The sequence below is a fragment of the Pan troglodytes genome, chromosome 10 (genome assembly GCF_028858775.2).
Source record: "Pan troglodytes isolate AG18354 chromosome 10, NHGRI_mPanTro3-v2.0_pri, whole genome shotgun sequence".
NCBI lineage: Eukaryota > Metazoa > Chordata > Mammalia > Primates > Hominidae > Pan > Pan troglodytes.
Genome location: NC_072408.2, coordinates 137,292,542 through 137,317,061, shown reverse-complemented (window position 1 = coordinate 137,317,061; position 24,520 = coordinate 137,292,542). Strand labels below are relative to the sequence as shown.

At 50.8% G+C, this 24,520-nt stretch overlaps 1 protein-coding gene across 20 annotated transcripts in view; it reads left to right on the top strand.

Moving 5' to 3' along the window:
• RIMBP2 (RIMS binding protein 2) overlaps positions 1-24,520 on the top strand; it is a 321,527-nt gene that overhangs the window by 209,609 nt on the left and 87,398 nt on the right. For all 20 annotated transcript variants that reach the window (XM_024348152.3, XM_024348148.3, XM_024348150.3 and 17 more), the window contains one exon: positions 269-391. The gene's annotated coding sequence lies outside the window, so the exon portion shown is untranslated. The remainder of the gene's footprint in view (positions 1-268; positions 392-24,520) is intronic.

Sequence of the window (24,520 nt, the reverse complement as noted above, 5' to 3'; positions counted from 1 at the left end):
ACCTGTGACACATTTGCAACCCTGAACCAATCACTGAGGCTGTGGTGGAGGTGGGCGGGAGGAAGATGGAGGTCGTCTGCTGATTGGCCAGCCCTTGGTCATGCGTAGTGACCCCTAGTAGGAGTGGACCCAGTCCATGATGGAGAAGGAGGGAGGGAAGGATCCTCTAGGAGGAAATTGAAGATTTTGCTCCTAAAGAGGAAGCAACGGATACCAACTCTTAGGCATGTTGTGATAACCTCCTTGTCTCCATCCCTTCCGCTTGCAGGTGAAGGCAGAGTATGTGCATCTCAACCACCCGCTCACCCTCGTGACCAGAGAGCGCGATTTGGCCGTGAAGGAGAAACACCAGCTCCAAGCCAAGCTGGAGAACCTAGAACAGGTCCTGAAGGTAAGCTGGCTTTCTGCATTTGGAACCGCTTCTGCTCTTTGTGAGGTCGGTGTGAGGAAGGAGGGGCTGCAGGACCCCCGAGCAGAAGGTATGTAAAGCTCCTTTGGAAGCCATCATCCACATTCAGAGATGTTGGGGCTGTTTTTCCCCTTTTTGTGGTATAAAAAGCAATAAATAACAAAATTCCAGTGTTTCTGGAAGCAATCCCGTAAAGCCAATTATGCATTTCCATTTTTTAGGATGTTAAACACAGCTGAGCTGTGCAGTGGCAGGCACACCGCTCCTGAATGGAAATGGAGTCTGCCTACGTTAAAGACCAGAGGTGGCTACAGTGGGTTTCAAACTTCAGGAATTTTAAGCTGCTCCTCAGACGTTTAATGACCTTTGTTATAAAGAGGATAGCTAAACCAGAACCTTGCTCTATCAGGGTACAGGTAACTGGATGTTCCTCATGCATTCCTGATGAGCTGAGCTCTTCTTCAATATTTAGCCAGTGGGTTGATTTGCTATTGATGCCACTGAGTTAAGCTGAATGAATTTTTTCACCAAGTGTTAAAATTTGATTGGATTCTCATTCTGGGAAACATTTTTTTACAAAAATAAAAAAATAATCATCTCCAGTTCTATGATCCAGTACATATATTACCAGGGTCATTTGCATTTCACAATTGCAGAAAACAGGATTAGGCTGCATCCGCAAATACTCTTTAAATCAAGAAGTGATTTTACCTCCATCTGTAGCCTCTTTGGGGAAGCGTTTGGAGCTCTGAGGGGAGCCTCTGGGTAGTTGCCAGGGATGATGGGGGGTGCTGGGGGTGGGGGGTGGGGATGAGGAGTGACCCCTCCAGGGATGGTGGTGGGGGGAGTACAGACGGTGGGGGGTGGGGATGAGGAGTGACCCCTCCAGGGATAGTGGGGGGGGGAGCGGAGTGGGTGGGGGATGGGCGCGAGGAGTGACCCCTCCAGGGATAGTGGGAGGGGAATGGAGGGGGTGGGGGATGGGGATGAATGACCCCTCCAGGGATGATGGGGGGGAGTGGAGGGGGTAGGGGTTGGGGATGAGGAGTGACCCCTGCAGGGATAGTGGTGGGGGGAGTGGAGGGGGTGGGGGGTGGGGATGAGGAGTGACCCCTCCAGGGATGGTGGTGGGGGGAGTGGAGGGGGTGGGGGATGGGGATGAGGAGTGACCCCTCCAGGGATGGTGGTGGGGGGAGTGGAGGGGGTGGGGGATTGGGGGGGATGGGGATGAGGAGTGACCACTAAGGGGTATGAGGTTCTTTTTGGAGTGATGAAAATGTTCTTGAGTTAGATGGTAATGATGGCTGCAGAACTTTGTGAAAGTGCCAAAACCATGGGGCACTGCACACTAAAATGGTGACCTTCATGGCATGTGGATTCCATCTCAATTAGAAAAGAATGATTCCATCTCGATTAGCAAAGAAAGATGCCCTATTCTCTGACTACCGGCCCTGAATGTGAACCAAGCTGGTCCTGCGGTTCTCAGCAAGCTCACCATCCTGCTTCTCACTGTGTGCTCTAAGTTTTCAGGACGTAACCCTCAAGAGAGGAGGTGCTACCACATAATTCTTTAAGCAGCTGCCTCGATGACTGTGAGTTTTCTGAGGGCACACACCGTGAGTGACTTATCCAACCCTCTGCCTTTAGTGCCTGGGACACACGTTCAGGGCTTAGTGAATTTCATGGAGGGTGTGCCGTGAATCCCTGGGAGGAAGGAGCTTAGCGGAGAGTCTGTTGGATTAAAAAGCCATGAAAGATGGTTCTCAGTGAGGCCAACTTGCCCTCCAGGGGATATTTGGCAATGTCTGAGGACACTTTTGATTGATATGACTGGGGAAGGGGAGGCCAGGGATGTAAAACCCTCTCCCACACGCAGATCCGTGCAGATCAGTCTCCTACAGCAGATTATCACCTGGTCCCACGTGTCAGTGGTACTGAGCTCAGAAACCGTGTGTCTGTTTCTTATCGCCGCTGTAGCAAGTGACCCCACAGTGTCTTGGTGGCTTAAAGCGACGTAGTCATATTCTCTTACAGTTCTGGAGGTCAGAAGTCTGAGATGAGCCTCACAGGGCTACGATCTGGTGTTGGCAGGACTGCGTGCCTTTCTGAGCTTTGGGGAGAATTCATTCCTTGCCTTTCCAGCTGCAAGGGCTGCTCAGGGCCTCGCGCTCCACCTTCAAAGCCGGCGATGCAGCATCTTCCCTCCTTTCTGACCTCACACCCTTTGAGTTGGTGGCATTTTTTCTTTTGTTGTCAGTGATGTGAGTGGAATTGGAACCTCAACACAGTTTCAATCAACCTGATTTGCTGAGAGCTGAAGAGGATTCTACTGGGATCAGAGACCCATCCTGGGAGGAGTCAGGTGGTGCAGGATTCCCAGCTAAGTGTGCCTGAGGGCCGGCTCTCAGCCCCTCTCCTTTGCCTGCACAGAACAAAGACACCGAAGTGCCAGCCTGGTGAAGAGCCTGGTGACCGGGCCACAAAATCACACCCACCACTGGGTTTTACTGAATTGTGAATGGGATGTAGTTTTCCTTCCAAATATAAAAGCTTTCAGTGAGATAGAAAAGACTGAAATTGGGGCTGAATGTTTCCTAAAACAATCATGGGCGAATAATACTGAAACTGACTAGACACCCCCCCTGCCCCCAGCATGGATCACACAGTGATATTTAACCTGATTTGAGTCCCTCCTGATTTTCTTACTTAAAAAATGATAATTGATGACTTCATTATCTGTGAATGTGTTTTTATTATGCTTCTTTCCAAGCATATGGCCTAATTACAAAAATCATTAAATATAATGAAGTGATATGAAGGAAGTGGAATGTTTGCATAAAGAGAAGAAAGAACTAAGATATACCACCTCAGAGGCTGAACATAGTTACTCCAAGATTCTCATTTGGCTCCGAGTTTCCAGGGAGGCTGGACAGAAAAGAAAATATGAACAATTGCATAATTCTCACTCCTTCGGGGAAGGGAGCTCACTGCTTCCCCAGCAAAACAAAGCATGGCGTGCTGGACATGGTTTTCTTACTCGGAATGTTATGTTAGAGGATGCAGAAAAATACAGAAGAAACGGTTGTCAGGAACATTTTCATAGCAATGGAGGAGCAATTTTCCCAAGTCTCTTCCTTTGGAGAAGAAGAGCCTAATGGCATATGGAGTTTTCAAGCCTTTTTTGCATCATTAGCAAGGAGGATTGGGGAGGAACGCTAAGGCTGGATTGCCCCATATATGGGAAGAACCCAAGAAGAGTTCTTTGGTGATTTTTTTGTTTGTTTTTTGTTTTTTGTTTTAGATGGAGTCTTACTCTGTCACCCAGGCTGGAGTGGAGTGGCATGATCTCAACTCACTGCAACCTCCACCTCCCGGGTTCAAGAGATTCTCCTGCCTTAGCCTCCCGAGTAGCTGGGATTACAGGCACACACCACCACACCCGGATGATATTTTTTTTTTTGTATTTTTAGTGGAGACAGGGTTTTGCGACGTTGGCTGGTTTTGAACTCCTGACTTCAAGTGATCCATTCACCTTGGCCTCCCAAAGTGCTAGGATTACAGGCATGAGCCACCGTGCCCAGCTGTGTTCTTTTTGATGGGACTTGTACAAGAGAAAATGTAGTATTCTGGAGCCCTTCATTCCTGGTCTGTGGAATTTAAAATACCAGGAGATGGAAAAGCACTGGCGTCTGAACCAAGTGGGGTGGTCTAACTAGACTCTGCCTGCAAGTCCACCCTGTCTTTTGGGGAATTTCCCTGTCCCCTCCATCCCTACCAAGGGAAAGGGGTACATCGGTGCACCTAAACAGGGATCTATATAGTGAGACACACGTGGCATCCCTGGGCCATGAGCTGCTTATTGCATGACTGTTCATTCATTCACAAGGATTGATTGAGCACTATGTACCAGGCACTGTTGCAGGCACCAGGGGTATAGCAGTTAGCAAAATAGACCTCAACATTCAACTGCCCAATGAAGAAAAAGTCAAATGCATGTGATATACTGTCAGGCAGTGATAAGTGCTTTGCAGAAAAATAAATTGGGTAAACGAGCAGGAAATCAGTTCCTGCTGATGGTGGCACTTTAAAAGAGTGGTCCAGGAGGCTTCCCGAGACCTACATGTTGAGCAGAGGGAGGAAGCAGCCCTGTCAGTGTTCAGGGAGGAGCATTCCAGGCAGGGGGAGTGCAGAGGGCCTGGGATGTGTGGATGCTTGACATGTCCAAGGAGAAGAAAGTGGGCCGGACAGTGAATGGGGAGGGGCAGGGAAGTAAAAAATGAAACCCGGATTGGGAATAAATTGGCCGGAGTCTTGCAGGCCAAGGTGGAATTCCAAGAACTGTAGAACTGTATGTATTACCCCCGTCCCAATAAGACTGCATAACAAACCGTCCCGAAGCCTGGGGCTTGAAGCGGTCACAGTCCATCATTGCTCCCAAACCTCTGATTGGCTGCATGGAGCTTCTCAGCTTGACCGGACTGGACTGAACAGCTCCTCCGGTCCAGGCGGGGCTTCATGCACCTGGGTGGCCACTGGAGGGTCTTGGTTGGTTGGGCTGGGGTGACCACCTTGCTCCTTGCTCTCCCCTCCTCCATCAGGCGAGATAGGGCTTCTGGCCAGGGCACAGTTGGGCCGTGAATGAGGCAGAGGAATGGAAGACCTCATGAGGCCCAGGCTTGAATGGGGCAAGGCACTTCTCGAATTCCGTTGGCCAAAGCAAGGCTCAGGGTCTGCCTGGTTTCAGGGGATGGGGAAGCTAACTCTGTCTCCAGCTATGAGGAGCCAAGAAGTTACATCAGCAAGAATGTGGATGTGGTGCAGGGCAGGGAGCCCCCAAATCAGGGCTTAGGCTGGGAGGGTTCTTGGCTTTGCCCAGGGAAGAATTCAAGGGCAAGCTGATGGGATTAGCAGCTTTTACTGAAGTGTCTGTGCATAGCAGCAGCAGAGGTCCTGCTCCTTGCAGAGCAAGGCTACCTCACAGGCTGTGCGCCTAGAGTTGTGGCTCAAAGGCAGCTCCGAAGTCGTATTTAAACCAGGTTTTAATTACATGCAAATTAAGGGGCAGGTTATGCAGAAAATTATTGGAAAATGGTGGTAACTTCTGGATGGCTGGGTCACTGACATGGAAAGGGGCGGTAACTTCTGGACGTTGCCATGGCAATGGTAAACTGACATCGCACTGTGGTGCGTCTCGTGGGAAGGTGCTTTCTACCTGGGACCTAATTTAGCTAGTGCTGTGTGGTCCAGAGTCCAAGCCCCATCTTTTACCCTCCTACCTCAGATGCAGGGAGTGACTGTGGCATAGTTTTCAATCAGTTTATGTCAGATGCCACTGGAATTGAGAGAGGAGGTGCATCTGGCTTTGGTTTGTAGAGGGTCACTCCAGTGGCCACACAGAAAAAAAACAGGAGTGGAAGCAGGGACCCCACTGGGAGCCGTGTCCTGATGCGAGATGATGGGGGCTTCCAGCAAGGCAGGGTGGGGAGAAGTGCACAGGCTCGGGGTGTGTCTTCAAGGTGGAATCAACAGGGTTTGCTGATGGACTGGACGTGGACTGTGAGAGGCAGGAAGGAGTCAGGACGTTAATTTCTGGGGCAGCAATGGTGTCATCTGCTGTGACAGGGAAGCCTGGGGATGTGCGGTTCAGGGTCAGGGCGTCACCACGTGTGGGAGATGGAGTGTGTCGTGACCCCTGGATGCTCGGGTGGGAGAGCTCCGGGTTCCCACTCTACGGACCTCCCTGCTGATCCTCAAGAAACCCATGTTGTTCCATTATTAGATGACGTGTGTGGTGGAGTGATAGAAGCAGCTCACTTGGGTTAAAGCATGAAGCTCAGGCAGCCATCACCACGGCCTTTCTTCCCGAATCCTGTGGCCACCGTTCTCATCTCGCACCTGACGCATCTTGTGTCTTCCATGTCCTAAAGTGACTGGGGGGTAAGAGGGGCCGTGCGGCCTGTGAATTAAGACTGCTCGTCCTGTGCTAACGGCGGTAATGACAGCTGTGGAGCTGTGCCAATGTGCACTCAGGGCCTGTCTGAACTGATAATTAGCCCACTGGTCACATGCTGGCTTTTTTGTTTCCAAATATCACTGATGTGCCGCCTGTCTTAATAGTGATCATTCAATTTAGCTAAAGACAACGTGCCCTGCTTCCCTGCAGCCTGTGATTGGTTATGCACAGCAACACATGGCTTATTTATTTATTTTTTGTTGTTTGTTTTTTCTTTGAGAAGGAGTCTCGCTCAGTCACCCAGGCTGGAGTGCAGTGGCGTGATCTGGGCTCACTGCAACCTCCGCCTGCCAGGTTCAAGCGATACTCCTGCCTCAGCTTCCTGAGTAGCTGGGATTACAGGGGCCTGCCACCACACCCAGCTAATTTTTGTATTTTTAGTAGAGATGGGGTTTCCCCATGTTGGTCAGGCTGGTCTCGAACTCCTGACCTTGTGATCTGCCTGTCTTGGCCTCCCAAAGTGCTGGGATTACAAGTATGAGCCACTGCATCCAGCCCACATGGTTCTTTACAGAGCCCTTTTTGACCGTATTATGGGGGCTGCCAAGTAATTTTCGCTTGAAGAGTCAGAAAAGTATGTCCAGATATACAGATTTTAAAGGAAAATGGATTTGTTCACCTCAGGCACTGGCTTCCTGAAGAATTTCAAAGCCTACAGTCCTTGCCCTGATTAAAACCTATATAACAAACTTGCACATGTGCCCCTGAACCTAAAATAAAAGTTAAAAATAAAGAAATCGAATTGAACCCACACCTAAAGACATATTCATTCAAAAATATTGAGCAACCACTTTGCATCAAACGCTTTCTAGTTTCTGGAAAAAGTGATCTAAATCCATGCCCTTGGTTCTGCTAGAGAGTTGATAAATTAATGTGCAGGTCAGGTGGGGAAGTGAGAAGAGGCGAAGAGTGATAGTCATGGAAGAGCTGGTTTACATTTAGTGGTTGGGGAGACCTCACTGTGGGTGAGTCCTTTGAAAAGAGACCTGGATGAAGCCAGGGAGGGAGCTGTGCAGAGGTGCAAAGGTCCTGGGGCAGAGGGTGAATGCCTGCTGTGTCTGAGAAGTGTATGGAAGCCCGAGGTGCAGGAGTAGAATGAACACGGGGAAATAGTTAGAAGATGAGGTCAGATGAGGGAGATGACTTGGGGCAGATCACTTAAAGCTTTTGAAGGCCAAGATAAGGACTTTGGCTCTTTCCTTCCTGAGCGAGATGGGAAGCCATTAGAGGGTTTTCAACAGTAGAATGATGTGATCTAACCTGAATTTTTAAGGAATTATATCTGCAACTCTGTAGAGATGTAGTACGCAAGAGGAGATGCAGGGAGACCCGCACAGAGGTGTACCAGTTAGCTATTGCTGTATCACAAAGCACCCTGATATGGTTTGGCTCTATGTCCCCACCCAAATCTCATGTTGAATTGTAGTTCTCAATGTTGGGGAAGAGACCTGGTGGGAGATGATTGGATCATGGGGGCAGATTTCTCCCTTGCTGTTCTTGTGATGGTGAGTGAGTTCTCACAAGATCTGTTGGTTTAAAAGAGTGTAGCCCCTCCTGTTTCATGCTCTTTCCTGTTGCCATGTGAAGATATGCCTGCGTTTCCTTTGCCTTCCACCGTAATTATAAGTTTCCTGAGGTTTCCCCAGCCATGCCTCCTGTACAGCTTGAGGAACTGTGAGTCAGTTAAACCTCTTTTCTTCATAAATTACTCAGTTTTAGGTATGTCTTTATAGCAGTGTGAGAATGGACTAATGCAACCCCAAAATTGAGTGGCTGAGATTAGTGATTTGTGTTGATGTCTCATGGCTGTGTGGGTTGACTGGGCAGCTACATGGTTCTCATGTGGGGCCTCCACTTGGGTAGTTACGCTCAGATGGCAACTGAAGTTGCAATCATCTGCAGCCTTGGCTGGCTCTTTGCCTGCATGTTGTCCTCTCCTGGGATGGCTGGAAGAGAGGGGGCAGGCCAGACATTTCTCTCCTCATGTGGCCTCTCCACAGGCTAGCTCGGATTTCCTGCACTGAGTGTTTTTTTTTTTTTTTTGAATGCTGTTTCCCTCAGCACTTTGTATTTCTGATTCCTGGCTTATTGGGTCTCAGTTTCATGTTGCTTTCATGGCCACCTGGTCTAAAGGACCAGAGGCCCCCTTGCTGGTCACTTGCACATCACTGGGTTCCATTTCTTCAGCGCATTCATCTTGTCTGCTTTAACTGTCTGCCTGTGTATTTGTCTTCCCTACCAAAATGTAACATCCTCAAGACAGCCTTTGTTCTAGTGCCCAGCACAAAATCTGGCATATAGTAGACACTCGATAAATACTGATTGATTGATGAATTAGTAACGGAGCAAGTGCATGCGTGAATGAGTGAGGGGTTGACAGATTGCCTCGCTGAACCGACCGGCACTGCAGACACTTGCTGCCTTCATGGAGAATGACTAAGCAGCCAGAGGCCTGGAGTCAGTGCTGCCTTCATGGAGGATGACCGGGCAGCTGGAGGCCTGGAGTCAGTGCTGCCTTCATGGAGGATGATCGAGCAGCCGGAGGCCTGGAGTCAGTGCTGCCTTCATGGAGGATGACCGGGCAGCCGGAGGCCTGGAGTCAGTGCTGCCTTCATGGAGAATGATCGAGCAGCAGGAGGCCTGGAGTCAGGGTGCTTCTCTGCAGAGGTGCTTCTCTGGGGCTCACAGGTGACTGTATAAAGTCACATCTACAGATCAATCTGCAGTTCCTTTCTGGAATAGACAGAGACTCTCCAAGGGGAATAAACACAGGAGAGTTGGTGATTTCCGGCATCTCCTCAGTCCAGGCTGGTGTCAGACAAGGATCTCCCCACCCCGCACTCCTTGTTGCATTTAACCCGCAGTCAATCCTCCTCTTAGGTCCTGGCACAGAAGTCTGATCAAAACACCCAGCACTCCTCTGAAGCAGGGTGCCTGTCAGAAGTGAGCGCATTGTGATAAAATAAACAAAATGCTTTTTATTCTCCAGCTTCTCAGATTCAAATAAAAAACGCATTGGGCTTTTTTACTCACTGCAAAACAAAACAAAACAAAAAAAGCCTCATGTGTTTTTCATGTGAGTTTCTACTGCCTGATACGCAAGACATTCTGGGTCCTCAGCCTCTCCCCAGCTCCTGGGTAAAGGGACTGCAACCGGTGGTGCTTCGCTCACAGCCACGGCCAGAACGCATCTCTCCAGCCCCTTCTCCCGTGGCCCGTGAGACAGTTCTGTTCGTCGGACGCGGTAGAGCGACAGCTGCTTTTATTTTAGAGTCCTGGCAGGGAAGGACGGGTTAACTTCACACTCACAAGGTTTCTAGATTCAGAGAGCTCAATCTAGAAGCAATTAGAGGCAGGGACTGGTGGACCCACCAGAGGCTGTGAGCAGAATCAGTGATTACGGAGCCCAGGGAGCAGAAGGCAGGTGAGAAGCTTCTGGACAGAGGGGTAGATTCAATCAGCCTCCCTACAGTCACGTCCACCCAGAACTGGGGCGCGGGGCCTAATTTGGAAATAGTGTGTCTGGAGATGTAACTAGGTGAAGGTGCGGTCGCACATCAGGGAGGGCCCTCGTTCAGTGACAGGCTTTGGAAAGAAAGGAGAGGGGAGTTTGGATAGAGACACAGATGCTCAGGGAGGAAGCCACGTGTGGATGGAGGCAGAGATCAGAGCGCTGGGACCACAAGCCACAGAGCGCCCAGGAGCCTGGCAAGATGGGGAGGAGCCTGCCCTGGAGCTTTCGGAGGGTACATGGCCCTGTCCACACCTCGACTGAAGACTTCCGGCCTCCAGGGCATGAGAGGCTGGGTTGCTGTTGTTTTAAGCCCCCAGTGTGTGGCTCTTTGCTGCCGTGGGCCTTGTGGACTCACGGGATGAGAAGCGGGGCCTGTCAGGGGAACCAGATACACATCCCAGTCTCTCTGTACTCTGCTCAGTGACGTCGGGGCAGGCATGGTCTGATGGCCTGGGCAGAACAACTTGAGGGTCCCACTCCTCAGGGAGAGGACAGCAGTCCCAGTGTGCAGAGAAGTGTGCGGTCCTCCTTGGCTCCTGTGGGTGGCCTGCAGCTGAGAGAAAGTTGTGCCTGAAAGAGGCCATCACAGGCAGGAAACCATCATGTGGTCACTTTCTGGGGAGTGGGTCTGCCCAGCACCATAGCTGCTGGGGGCCCGGCATAGAAGGGGGCTCAGGGTGATGGGAACGTGGCCTTTCATGAGGCATCACTGTGTGCTGGTCTCCCGTGGACAGAAGCATCCCTCCTGCAGGAAGTGGACGGAGCCTCACCCCTCGCAGCCTCCTCTACCCCAGAGCTGCTCAGCAGGGCTGCTGAGACTGGAGTGAGGACAGTGAGATGGTGGATTAGTCCTTTTTCATGCTGCTAATAAAGACATACTCAAGACTGGGTAATTTATACAGGAAAGAGGTTTAATGGACTCACCATTCTATGTGGCTGGGGAGGCCTCACAATCATGGTGGTAGGTGAAAGTCATGTGTCACGTGGGAGCAGGCAAGAGAAGAGAAGGGAATGAGAATCAAGAGAAAGGGGTTTCCACTGATAAAACCTTCAGATCTTGTGAGATTTATTAACTACCACAGAACAGTGTGGGGGACACCGCCCCCATGATCCAATTATCTCCCACCAGGTCCCTCCCACAACACATGGGAATTACTGGAGTTACTATTCAAGATGAGATTTGGGTGGGGCACAGCCAAACCATATCACATGGCTACAGGCACGGACGTACTCTCCGCCGTGGTCCACAGTGCTTTACAGTTTAGGTCCAGTGAGTCAGCGGCAGAATCATCACCCACCCTAGGGGGACGTTCCCGTTGATCTCAGTAGCATGACCTAATTCAAAGACTTTGGGCTTTTAGTTAGACCAGTCTGAGTTCAAATTTGAAATTGATCATTAACTAGTTGTTTACGTGTGATCAAGCTAACTAATTTCTGAGAACCGGGGCGTTCTCTCATCTTTAAAGTGGCCATAAAGTACCTTTCTAGATGTAAGGGTTCAAAGCATAGAATGTGTCCAGTGATCTAACATAGTGGCTGGTGCTGGAGAGGTTAGTGATCAAGAATTGCTAATACCGTGAGCAATTTCATTGATATACACCCTCAAAGGAATCTACTAGAATAGACAGAAGGATAGCCAGGTACCATGCCAGATGCTTGGAGTAAAACGAGGAGCAAGTCCAAGGTTATTTTTGTTTTCATGAAACTTACCTTCTACTGGGGTGGGAGGAGCTCAGAAAAAAAAACCAGGTCATCCAGCAAATAGATAAGAATTTCAGAGACGGAGGAAGACGGTGATGAGCCAGGGTGACCTGGAGGGAGAGGGGAGCGCAGGGCACCCTGCACATGTCTGTTAGGGGGTGACACTTCAGCTGAGGCCCACGTGACTACAGTGGCCTGGCCAAGCAACATCCCTGGGGAAATCTCACAGGGGCAAGAGGAGACAACGGGCAGCACTGAGGCAGGAGCCACTAGGGCATGTACCAGCGTGGCTGATGGCTTGGTCTGGGGCAGGTGTCCAGAGGCATGAATCCAGGCAGATGGGGAGCAAGTGAAGCAGCCCCCCTCATCATTTCAGGGCATGTAGAGGGCCAGCTGTGTTCCCCCAAATGACGCCCAAGTCCTAAATCTATGTATCTGTGAATATGACCTTATTTGAAAATGAGTCTGTCCAGATGTCATTAATATAAGGTCTTGTTGGAGTAGGGCAGGCCCTAAACCCAAGGACTATTGTCCTTATAAGAAGAAGAGGCACAGAGACACCCAAGGGGATGGGAGTGAGGTGTCTTCTGGTCAAAGATCACCAAGCATCGTGGCCACGCCAGCAGCTGGAGTGGGGCATGGGGCGGCTTCTCCCTCAGAGGTTCCAGGAGAGGATCCGGCCCTGCCGACACCTGGATTTCAGCCTTCTGTGCTCCAGGGCTGTGAGAGGACACTTTCCATTGTCTTAAGCAGAAGTGCCAGTTGTGGTACTTTGTGACCCAGCGGTCACAAATGCATCCCTTTCCCACATAAGGCCAAGTGCTCTGGACAGCAGGGAAGAGGGTGTGTCCTGAGTAACCAGCACACAGGGCCGGAGTGCAGGGTCCTGGAGGCCTCCGTGGGTTACCTGACTCCTACTTTGCTCGCTCTTTCTTTCTTTCTTTCTTTCTTTCTTTCTTTCTTTTTTTTTTTTTTTTTTTTTTTGACAGGGTTTCACTCTGTTGCCCAGGCTGGAGTGCAGTGGGGCAATCTCAGTTCACTGCAACCTCCGCCTCCTGGGTTCAAGCGATTCTCCCTCTTCAGCTTCCTGAGTAGCTGGGATTACAGGTGCCTGCCACCATGCCTGGCTAATTTTTGTATTTTGAGTAGAGACGGGGTTTCAGCATGTTGGCCAGGCTGGTCTCGAACTCTTGACCTCGGGTGATCTGCCTGCCTTGGCCTCCTAAAGTGCTGGGATTACAGGCATGAGCCACTGCGCTTTGCATCTTTCAAAGCACGTTTGCATCCACCATCTTACCGAGAGACTGTGGAGGCGGGGGCAGAGCAGTGCAGGGAGAACCGTGGTGGCGGGGAGGTGCCGACTTCTAGGCCTGATGCTTGCTGGGGTGTGGAGTGGGCTCCAGGAGGGCCAGGGCAGGTTCTGTCCTTCTGAACCGCTCTGTCCCTGTCCCCAGCGCAGTGATACAGAATGAACGCTCTGTCCCAGAGTGTGGGATGTACTCACAAGGGGCTGAGTCATCTCCGTGAGCCTCAGTTTACCCATGCGTCACAAGCTTGCATTTTTATATCCTCACCCGATCAACGCTTGTCTTTCCCACTGGGATGTCAGCCCCACACAAGCCAGGGCCTCTCAGCTTTGTGTCCACTGTGTCTCCAGTGCCTGTCGGGCCACCTGGACGTAGTTGGTGCTCAGGAAACACTGGACAGAGGAGAGAAACAGAAAGGGCAGATATCCGGGTAAATGTAACAGGCTAGACCAGGCTGTTTTTCTCCTGGTAGACTCTTTCATGTACATAAATGACACTTCAACGAAAACGTAGAACACTGTGATGGGGTTTCAGGTATATAGATGGAACATGTAAGAATTCCACTTGGAATGGCAAGTTTTAATTCTGAGTAGATTGTTTAAATTTAAATATGTATATTGAGTTCCCTGGGGCAACCACTAAGAGTGACATAAAAACATACAGAACAGCACTCCATGGAGACATTAAAATTGAAAACCAGGCTGGGCGCGGTGGCTCCCACCTGGAATCCCAGCACTTTGGGAGGTTGAGGCAGGCAGATCACCTGAGGTCAGGAGTTTGAGACCAGCCTGGCCAACATGGTGAAACCCCGTCTCCACTAAAAATACAAAAATTAACCAGGCATGGTGGTACACGCCTGTAATCCCAGCTACTCAGGAAGCTGAAGCATGAGAATTGCTTGAACTCAGGAGGTGGAGGTTGCAGTGAGCCGAGATCACGCCACTGCACTCCAGCCTGGGCAACAGAGTGAGATTCCATCTCAAAAACAAAACAAAACGAACAAAAAGAAACAACAAAAAACAAAAAGAAGGCAGGAAAGGGGAGATCAAATAATGAAAATGGGAGGGAACTAACAGAAGCCAAATCGAGTGGCAGACCTAAATAAAACTTAGTGATATTTACATGAAACTTAATTCCTGTGCAGGTCACTTTGTTTTTTTGTTTTGTTTTGGTTTTTTGAGCTAGGATCTCACTCTCTCACCCAGGCTGGAGTGCAGTGCGTTATCTAGGCTCACTGCAGCCTCCGCCTCCTGCGCTCAAGCCATCCTCCTGCCTGAGCCCCAGTCCCCTGAATAGCTGGGACTACAGGTGTTCGCCACCACATTTGGCTAATTTCTTGTATTTTTAGCAGATATGGGGTTTTGCCATATTGCCTAGGCTGGTCTCAAACTTCTGGACTCAAGCAATCTACCCGCCTCGGCCTCCCAAAGTGCTGGGATTACAGGCGTGAGCTGCCGCACCTGGTTCTGTGCAGATCCCTTTGAATCTAACATTTAATCTCATTCTTGCGACAACCTAGGAAGGACGGTATTTTTTGCTGCCATTCAATAAACGTGGAACCTGAGGTTCAGAGAGGTACCTAACTCACCCCAGGGCACACAGCCTGTACGTGTTGGAAATGACATTGAACACAGGTCCAGCTGATAAGATCCCCTCTACTTGGCTGGCCAAAATCCCGGGCTCACAGCCGGGAGCCACTGGGGCAGGACAGAAACTGTGTGTGAGAGAAATAACCCTCCCAAAGCAGCATGGATGAATGTTGCCACCCCTGCATCTCCGGGATTCATCAGGGCCAGAGGAGAAGGAAGGAGGCTTTAGGATCAAAGACCAATCAACACTCAGGAAAATCTTTCTCTCTCTCTCTCTCTTTTTTTCCCCCCAAAGGAACTCCTAAGGATCCATTTTTTCCCAGTTTGAGAAACTAAAATACTTGGGCTGAAATAGACCTCACTGAATTCACATGAATGTTTTTCACACACATTCTCATTCTTAATGAGTGTGACTTCTGTGACTAGGACAGACAGTCGTGATGCCATGAAAACAAACAGCTTTAAGGACCTTGTCTTTCTTGCTTTTGAAGACGTGGGTTCTGTGAGTGCTTGCATTCCTTCTGCCAGGTGCTGGGTGAAAGCAAATCGTGTGTACATAAATGCTTCATTATTTCTACCACGCGTAGCAGATCCCATTAATGTGACATTCAAAGTGTCACTGTTAACTCCTATTTGGGGAAATTGCTTTTTCCTTAATTTCTTCGCTCAGGCAAGGCAGCATCCAAGCACAGGACAAGTCCACGTTTGATCTGACGTTGAGGAGATAATTCAGTTTGCTTCAGGTTCGTTCGTTCCGTGTCACATCCGAGCTTTTCCCTGGGATAGCGGCACCCTGACATTTGTAGGCAGCTTAAGCGCTGGCGTGAATGTCGACAGTCAGCTATAAATATCGCTGCTTTAAAAATAAATCCTGCCACAGGCAGAGCGTTTCAGACAGGCAGTTTTGGCCGTGGCGCATAATCCTGAGTACTTTTCAGATGTGAAGCCTTCCCATGAATGACAGCACGTGCCCTGGGAAGGTCTCTGCGCGGGGAGGCGGAAGCCCGGTGTCAGGGTGTGGTGGGATTCTGTCTCTGGGCGAAACCTGGGGTTTTCAGACTCCCTTTGGGAATCCTTGGGCCCCTTGCACTCCCAGGAACCGAGAGACTCCTAGCTGCTTGTGGAAGTCGTGAGAAGGAAAGTGCGATTGCCCCCCAGAAGTGCAGATGGCTCTGTGACAGAGGCACGAACAGTGTGCGTGGTGGCCTGAGAACTCTGGAAGGAAGGAGGCGGAGTGACTTCAGGGCACTGCAGAAAAGGTTCTCATGTGTACTGCCTTGAAGAGAGTCCCAGCAAACATCAGCACATCCCGCAAATATGAGAGAGGTCCTGCAGGAGGCCTCTTAGACAGCAGAGAGCAGAGACAGTGGAGGGAGAGTGAGCTGGGCTCGCTAGGTGCAAATCCTGGCTTGAGCCTGGCCTAGCTGGGCAAACTTGAACACGTTGCTTAACCGCTCTGGGCCTTGGTTTCCTTCTCTGTAAATGGGAATAAAAATATCACCTGCTTCAAGCGTTGTTGTGCAGATTAAATGGGTGATGTGTGTTCAGTACTTAGCATAACAGTACTTCTAGAACTTAGTAATCCTCAGATGTGTTTAGGTGAGCATGTGGAGGCTGATGTCTGGAGCCGGGCTGGGTCTCAGGCAGGTTCTCTGGGAAAACTGTGCCAGCAATGTGCATACCGGAATAAGAACACCATTTTCCCACCATTTGTAGGTGGTGATCTGTGATAAACACTAACGTGGGTTTTGATTGTTGCTTCACACAGGGGGCTCGGGAGCTGCTGCGTAGACCGCTTCCCACTTCGCTCCCCACCCTCCCACTGAACTCTGACCACATCTCCCTCTTTTATGGTGTGGCTGAGTTCTGGGGTGAGTTGGCATTTGGCCTCTCTTTTAGTCCTGTGGACTGGCCGGTAAGCCGAGGGGTTTACTGCAGCCCCCCCTTGGCCGATTCTGTTGCTGAACTCACAGGTCTCAGCCTTCACACCACAGGTGCCCTGCAGACGAGATTATTTTCCTTGAATAAGGTTGTTTATGGCCAGTGACTTTTATCTTAAGACCTTGTTTCCTGACCCTTGGAGAGAAATGGCAGCTGGAACTTACCGAACCTGCCTTTGCCCCTGTGATGTTATAACTCTTGAGGTAAACCACGCACCTCTATCTTCACCCCCATCTCCCTGTACCCCGATTTATACTTCTGCTGCTGATTCATTAAAGTAGCTATCAGCCCGGGATTGTCTGACAGCTGGGACCAGAACAAGCTTTCCTAGTTGGGAAGAAGCATCAAAACCATTTATTTTTTGATGGGAAAATTTCAAGCAAACTAAGGGGATAGTAAAAAATCCAAGCTAAATTGTAGATAAGTAAACAAAAACATTATCAGATTGTACATTTTCCTGGACAGATTTATTTTCTGCTTTGTAGGCAGTCAGCAAAATCAACATTTCCGTGAGTTTTTTTTTTAACTTAGAATTGTCACAGTAAGTCTGAGAAGCAGGTTTGAATCCAGTTGCAACAACTCAAGTGAAAGAAACAGAACAACCCCCTCAACATTACTTAATTCACTTTTCTTTTTTATCTTTTTTTTTTTTTTGAGACAGAGTCTCGCTCTGTCACCCAGGCTGGAGTGCAGTGGTGCAGTCTCGGCTCACTGCAACCTCCGCCTCCTGGGTTCAAGCGATTCTCCTGCCTCAGCCTCCCGAATAGCTGGAACTACAGGTGCCTGCCACCATGCCTGGCTAATTTTTTGTATTTTAGTAGAGACGGGGTTTCACCATGTTGGCCAGGATGGTCTCGATCTCCTGACCTCGTGATCCACCCTCCTTGGCCTCCCAAAGTGCTTAATTCACTTTTAAGACACTCATTTTGAAAGAGTGATAGAAATGTGTCATCAATTTGGAGTTGGCTTCATCCTTTTCCTTCAGTCTACCGGTCAGACTTCAGTCAAAAAGCAGGAGCCAGCCAAGGTATTTCAAATGGAGGGACATTAATACAGGGGATTGTGACACACAGGGTGGAAGAACTAAGAAGCCAGATGGCTGCATTGTGAAGCTGGCATCACCTCTAAGGCTGAAGGGACAGTGGGGGTGATGATGATCTCAGAGTCAGGAACAGAGACCGTGGGTTAGAGACAGGAGATGGAGCCTCTACAGGAGACAGCTCAAGAGGCAGAGAGAGGGGGAGAAATCCCTGGCTTCCCTCCCGCCGATGCTGCCTGTTGACTGACCACCCAGAAGCAGAGGGCGAGGGCGTCTGGGAAGTGTAGCTCTTTCTGATACAGAGCAAAACAAGAGAAGGAGAGAGAGTAGATCTGAGAGACCTGAGGCAGTTGATTGGCACACCAAGGTGAGATCTAGGCTGGGGTGCAGGGTGACCCAAAGCCAAGATGTCGTGGGATTCCATCCTGCCCTCATCCAAGTATACACACACAGATTCCCACCGTTCTATCCGATGCGTATTGCTTATATGTAGGCTGTAAAAGTAGACAAGCCACCGTCTACCAGTTGTTTCCATTATTTCAGAGACAAGGGTAAAAGTTACATGAAGACATTGTAAAATATAAGACATGAAAGAATTTAATTGTTTAGTTGTATGCATTCACGTGGGCTCTTAGCTATCCCAGGGTCGTTCAGAAATCCCTGCCAGGCTGTTTAAGCTCCATTTTCTCAACTCCCCATGCTAGCCGTGAGTTCTGTAGGAGTCAGTTCTCTGGAACTTTCCAGAAAGCAGAGCCAAGAGCCCATCTCTACAGAATCCACCAGTGTCTATACATGCATCGGTTCTTCTCAGCTAATCTGTCTGCCTCTGGTGAAGCAATATATTTCTGCAGATTAGAAGGGAAATCTAGTCTCAGTTTCTCATAGTAACCCCTCTGTATGCTGTCTTCTTGATTCCCCTTATCTCTGCAGACCAAAGCCCAGGGGAGTCCCCAGTTTCTGCTCTTCCCTGACCCATCTCCCATCCTCCCTGAGGCAGTGAGCACGGAATGGAGCCCTCAGGATGGGAAGTGGGAGGGGAATGGAGGAGAAATAGAGGGTTAGTGATAGAAAGAAACATTGATTAATATCTCAGCCTTGCAACACTGATTTTTCTATAGATGTTTCAACAGAGACATGCACACTGGCTACATTTAGAAAAGTAACGCTGTGCAGAATGAATCAGTATGTCCTCATGCCAGGATGGATGGATATATTTAGCATGTCCGTGTGTTTGTGAGCCTTGTCTATTTCTCTTTTTTTTTGGCTGGTTCATAGACCTCACTAATATTAAACTTACGGCCCCCACCACCCCCTGACTGAGCTATCTTTTCCCCCACCATCCACCTAACACCACGAATTTCAGCCTTTGCAGCCAATATCTCTCCTATTTTTGGCTTAAACTTTTTTTCACCACCCACTTCACTCTACCCTCATCAGTCTCAAAGCCCATCTCTGAGAGATGTTTTATTATAGCTGCGTGACTAACTCCGCCAGTGTGATGGCCTCCAGGAGAACCAGCTTATGTCTCTGGTTCACAGTTTTGACTGTGGGTTTGGTGAAATGTGGAATCTTTGGTAGTGAGGATCCAATCTTCTCTAGGCTCCTCAAGTGTTAAAGTCTAGTTTCTAGACAGCCACAGGATGAATCCTCCACTCAAAATCATTGCTTTAATTCCACTTAGAAAATGTTAATTAGACTCCTGTTGCCTGTGGAGTGCACACACGGAAGTGGAGCCATTTCTAGTCCAGTTGAGAAAGTGAGAATTACATGGAATTAGAACGGTACCAAGCAGGTTACAGCATTGCTGCAGAGTCATGTGGGAGGCTGTGAGGGATGGAGAGGGGAGTGTGGGCTGGGGGCATGGGACAGATGTTTTAGGCGAGAGGCCTCACCTTTGCTGTCATTGATTCTGCCTCACCATGTGTCAGAGACTGTTCTGGGCCGGGGGTGCACCAGTAGACAGGGAAACAAGTCCTGTGATCCTGTGGTTCTCATGGACAAGGGTAGGGAGTGGGATGGAAAGGATGACATAGAATAAACACGTAAATAAAATAATCTCTGGTCACTGGTCAGGACACTTGCCATGTCTTTGTCCGTTTTGTGTTGTTATAAAGAAATACCTGAGACTGGGTATTTTGTAAAGAAAAGAAGCGAATTTATCTCACAGTTCTGCAGGCTGTACAAGCATGGCACCGGCATCTGCTCAGCTTCTGGTGAGGCCTCAGGAAGCTTCCAAACATGGCAGAAGGCAAAGTGGGAGCAGGTGCATCACATGGTGAGAGAGGTAGCAAGAGACAGGGAGGAGGAGCCAGGCTCCCTTAAACAACCAGCTCTCGAGTGAACTCAGAGCAAGAACTCACTTATCGCTATGGGGAGGGCACCAAGCTATTCATGAGGGCTATGCCCCCGACACCTCCCACCAGGCCCCACCTCCAACACAGGGGTCACATTTCAACCTGAGGTTTGGAGGGAACACATCCTAAACCCCATCACGCCGTGAAGGGCTGGCCACGTGGTGATGCAGGGACAAGCATGTCGGACAGCAGGAATGGCACTCGCTAAGACCTGGAGCTGGGGATGACTTTGACATGATCATGGAACTGAGCGAAGCCAATGTGGCAAAAGCACAGTGAGGAAGGGGCAGAGGCGAGAGGTGAGGGCAGAGAAGAGACTGGATCACAGAGGAGCCTGTTGGCTGCAGCCAGGAGTCTGGATTTTGTTCCCGGTGCAGTTGGCAGCCTTTGTGATCTTGAAGGAGAATGGCTGTGGGGCAATCTCTGGTGCAGCCAGTGGCTCTGGAGGAGCTGTCTCGGGGCAGAAAGGGCTCTGAGGAGCTGGTTATGGTCCAGGGGAGAGGAGGAGCTGTCTCGGGGCAGAAAGGGCTCTTCTGCCGTAGTCTATCATAGTCTAGGGGAGAGATGAGGTGGCAGCGTTGGACACAGGAGAGAACGGCAGACATGGGTGGGGGGAGTTTGGGTGCACATTTTTTTAAATTGGGAGGTTTTTTTTTTTTTTTTTAAAGATCTGGATGTTGAACAAGGCGGGAAAGGGGGCAGGAAGTCAAGAATGACTGTCAGCTTTGCATCTGGAGGAGCTGAGGGGATGACAGTGTCCTTGGCCGAGATGGCACAGCTTGGGGAGGGAACTTGTTTGAGGAAGAAAATCAAGAATTCTATTTCGGACAGGCTAAATTTGAGCTTCCTCCTGTACATCCATGTGGGGATAATGAGTAGGCAGTTGGGTATGAGTGGCGGGGGGGCGGGGGGCGGGGATGAAGGGTTCATTTGGAATTATGTGGCAATTAAAACCTCAAAGCTGGCTAAGATCACCTAAGGAATGGTATAAATAGAGCCGTGACCCCTCCAGGATTTAGAGATCAGCGGGAGGTCATTGCAGAGGTCAGGGGGAGAGACCAGGTCAGTGCGCCCCATGGGGGCCAGAGTCCAGGGCATGTCCAGGAGGAGCGGCCCTGGTGTCGGGTGCTGCTGAGGGATTTGGTCCAGTCAGGGCAGGAAAGTGGCCATGGGTTCGGGCTGCAGGGACTCCTCGGCTGCCTTAGTAGGAGAATCTCAGCCGAGTGACAGGAGGGAGGCCGACTGGAAGGGCTGGAAGAGCGTGTGAGACAGGAGGCAGATACATGGGCAGTGGCTGGAGGGGGATGAGGGCTTTGCAGAAACAGGTAAGATTTGGAGAGAGAGATGCTGAAGCCAAAACAAGCCCCAGCAAACCTTGTCCTCCCAGCCATGGCATCTGTGATGAAACTGAGGCTGTCTTCGAGGGCCGAGTGCTTCTCCCGCTCACGCCTTTCTGACAGCTGCTTTGTACGGACTTGGTTCATTAACCGTAGAAATGCAAAGACTTCTTCCCTGCACTTGTTTCCATCCATCTGATCTATCAACCCTCATCTCACTGGCACCCTGAAGCAAGAGCCCAGCATAGCATCCGCCACCCCTTTATCCTCAGTGACTCTGAGGCCGCAGGACCACGCCCGGAGCTGTTTCGGTGCCTGGTGAATCTACCTAGCGAGTCCTGGTAGGGAAGGTGGCGCCCTCCTCTCGCTAACAACTTCTTTCCCAGAACTAAATGAAGATGATACAGTCTGCCTTTGGCAGTACCCCCTTCCAAAATAAAGAGAAGCACAAAATTAGCCAGAATTAAGCCAAAATGGCAGAATTAAGCAGCTGCACAATCGGCCACCCAGGCCAGGTGGGCCGCGAGGAAGTCGAAAGCTGCTTCTTTGCCCTGGCCCCCGTAGTGCTCCAAGATGGCAGTGGCTGGTGTAAGTCATCTCAACCCAGAAGTGGGGCAGTGGCTGGGAGCAGACTGGCTGTGAGTTCTGACATTCTCATCGGCCATGTTCCAGCTGTGGCTTTTAGCCCTTGCTCAGCTTCGCTGAGTCTGTTGCTCTGCTGGGATGCAGTGACCACAAGCACCCAACCCTCAGCCTCAAATGACACGGTGCCTGGGCAGGCATAGTGCCCTGCATATAGTAGGTGCTTAATAAATGACAGCAGCCACATTCCGATTTCTCACCGTCATTTTACCAATGTGGCGGTAGCTGTCCATCATCCTGTTGGTGCAGCCCTGGTTGCCTCATGAGTCCCTCCCTCCCACCCTGTACCTGGTGTTTAAGTGACATCACACAGGGCTACACACGTCCAGTGGGAAAGGGTTTTCTCCTCTTGGGACTAAAACATAACACAGAGAACTTAATAGATGCCAAGGAAAATTCAAAACACCTCTATGAAGTGGGTGTTAATTAATAATCAACATTAGTTATTTCACTAATCACTAACCAATTGAAAAAGAATAGTGTTGAAAAATTAATCCAAAAGAAGAACATGGAAAACAGAGAGGTTAAGTAACTACTCTAAGACCACACAGCGGGCCAGTATCAGAGCTGGGATTTGAGCCCAGGTGTTCAGGCTCTTTAATGGCTTTTGCTGGCCTGAAATGCTGGAAGCACCTTTCCCCCAACCTTCCCTGCCAGCCCCTGATGTGGGCAGCGTGGAGAGCTCCAGGGGCTGGGAGGAGGCCCATGTGGCTGGAGAAGGGGGTGGCGGGGACAGCAGTGGGACTGAGCTCCAAGAGGCCATGAAGGCGGCAGTTTGATTATTTGGCATCTGTGCCGAGTGACCCGTTGTGGGGACAGGGACACAGTGGGGCAAGTTGCCTGCTCATGTTCCAGGGGAAGGAGCAGATAGCAGGCAAGGGAGTCGGCCAGTGCACTGGGGATGAGGATGCTCAGGAGGAAAATAAGGCAGGTGGAGAACATGGTGTATCCAGGAGGGGCTGGGCGGCCACCAGGCTTCAGTGCGAAGTGGCATTTGGGCAAAGGCTGGAACGTGAGAGTCAGGCTAGCAGGGAGAGCAACACGTGTGAAGGTCCAGAGGCGGGCACTGGTCTGCTCTTTAGAAACAGCGCGAAAGCCAGGGTGTTACAGCAGGGCATGAGAGGCAGGCAGATGGTGGTGGCAGCGGCATCAGGAGGCAAGAGGCAGTCAGGTGGCCCTGTGACAGCATGCCGCTTTACTCCCCACCGAGGGGCTTTCAGCTGGGATGCGACATGGGGCCAGGGGTCCACTTCGGGGGGCATCGGGCTCCTTCCGGCCAAGGACACCTAAGTGACAGTCGCCGGCAGACTCTGGAGAGACGTTTCGCCTCCAGTCTATCCTTCCTACGGGACATTGTCCATGCCAGCAAGCCAGTGTCTGGGGGAACTTCTGGGGGCTTTCCAGGAGCCGCGGAAGCCCTCGCAGCCCCTGTTAGTGGCATGGCTCAGGGACACATCTACGCGGGGACAGGGGCTCCGGGCACCGTGTCTAGGTGGGGACGGGGGCTCCGGGCACTGTGTCTAGGTGAGGGACGGGGGCTCCGGGCACCGTGTCTAGGTGAGGGACGGGGGCTCCGGGCACTGTGTGTAGGTGAGGGACGGGGGCTCCGGGCACCGTGTCTAGGTGAGGGACGGGGGCTCCGGGCACTGTGTGTAGGTGGGGACGGGGGCTCCGGGCACTGTGTGTAGGTGAGGGTGGGGGCTCCGGGCACTGTGTCTAGGCGGGGACGGGGGCTCCGGGCACTGTGTGTAGGTGAGGGACGGGGGCTCCGGGCACCGTGTCTAGGTGAGGGACGGGGGCTCCGGGCACTGTGTGTAGGTGAGGGACGGGGGCTCCGGGCACCGTGTCTAGGTGAGGGACGGGGGCTCCAGGCACTGTGTGTAGGTGGGGACGGGGGCTCCGGGCACCGTGTGTAGGTGAGGGTGGGGGCTCCAGGCACCGTGTGTAGGTGAGGGTGGGGGCTCTGGGCACTGTGTCTAGGTGGGGACGGGGGCTCCGGGCACTGTGTGTAGGTGGGGACGGGGGCTCCAGGCACTGTGTGTAGGTGAGGGTGGGGGCTCCGGGCACTGTGTATCCCGCCTTCCACCCACAGCCGCGTGGGGCTCTGTCTCTGGTTTGAGCCTTTGTTTAGCACCATCTTGGTGGGGGGGCTTCCCTGGCCTTCTCAGCCGACAGGCCAGCCCCCAGCAGGACTGCAGCTCCCATCCCCTTTTTTTATAAAAAGTAAAAGTATATTTTTAGCAGTTTATTTTTTCTGTTTCTCCCCTTTTATTTATTTATTTTTAATTTTTTACAATTTTTGTGGCTGCATAGTAGGTGCGTGCATTTGTGGACTTAGGACCGCCTGACCCCATGGTGCTTAGGACTGCTGACCCGTGTACACACACAATGGGTGTATCTGGATGAGGTGTGCCCCGTCCCCTGCAGAATCTGACACATGTACACACACAATGGGTGTATCTGGATGAGGTGTGCCCCGTCCCCTGCAGAATCTGACACATGTACACACACAATGGGTGTATCTGGATGAGGTGTGCCCCCTCCCCTGCAGAATCTGACACATGTACACACACAATGGGTGTATCTGGATGAGGTGTGCCCCGTCCCCTGCAGAATCTGACACATGTACACACACAGTGAGTGTATTGGGATGAGGTGTGCCCCCTCCCTTGCA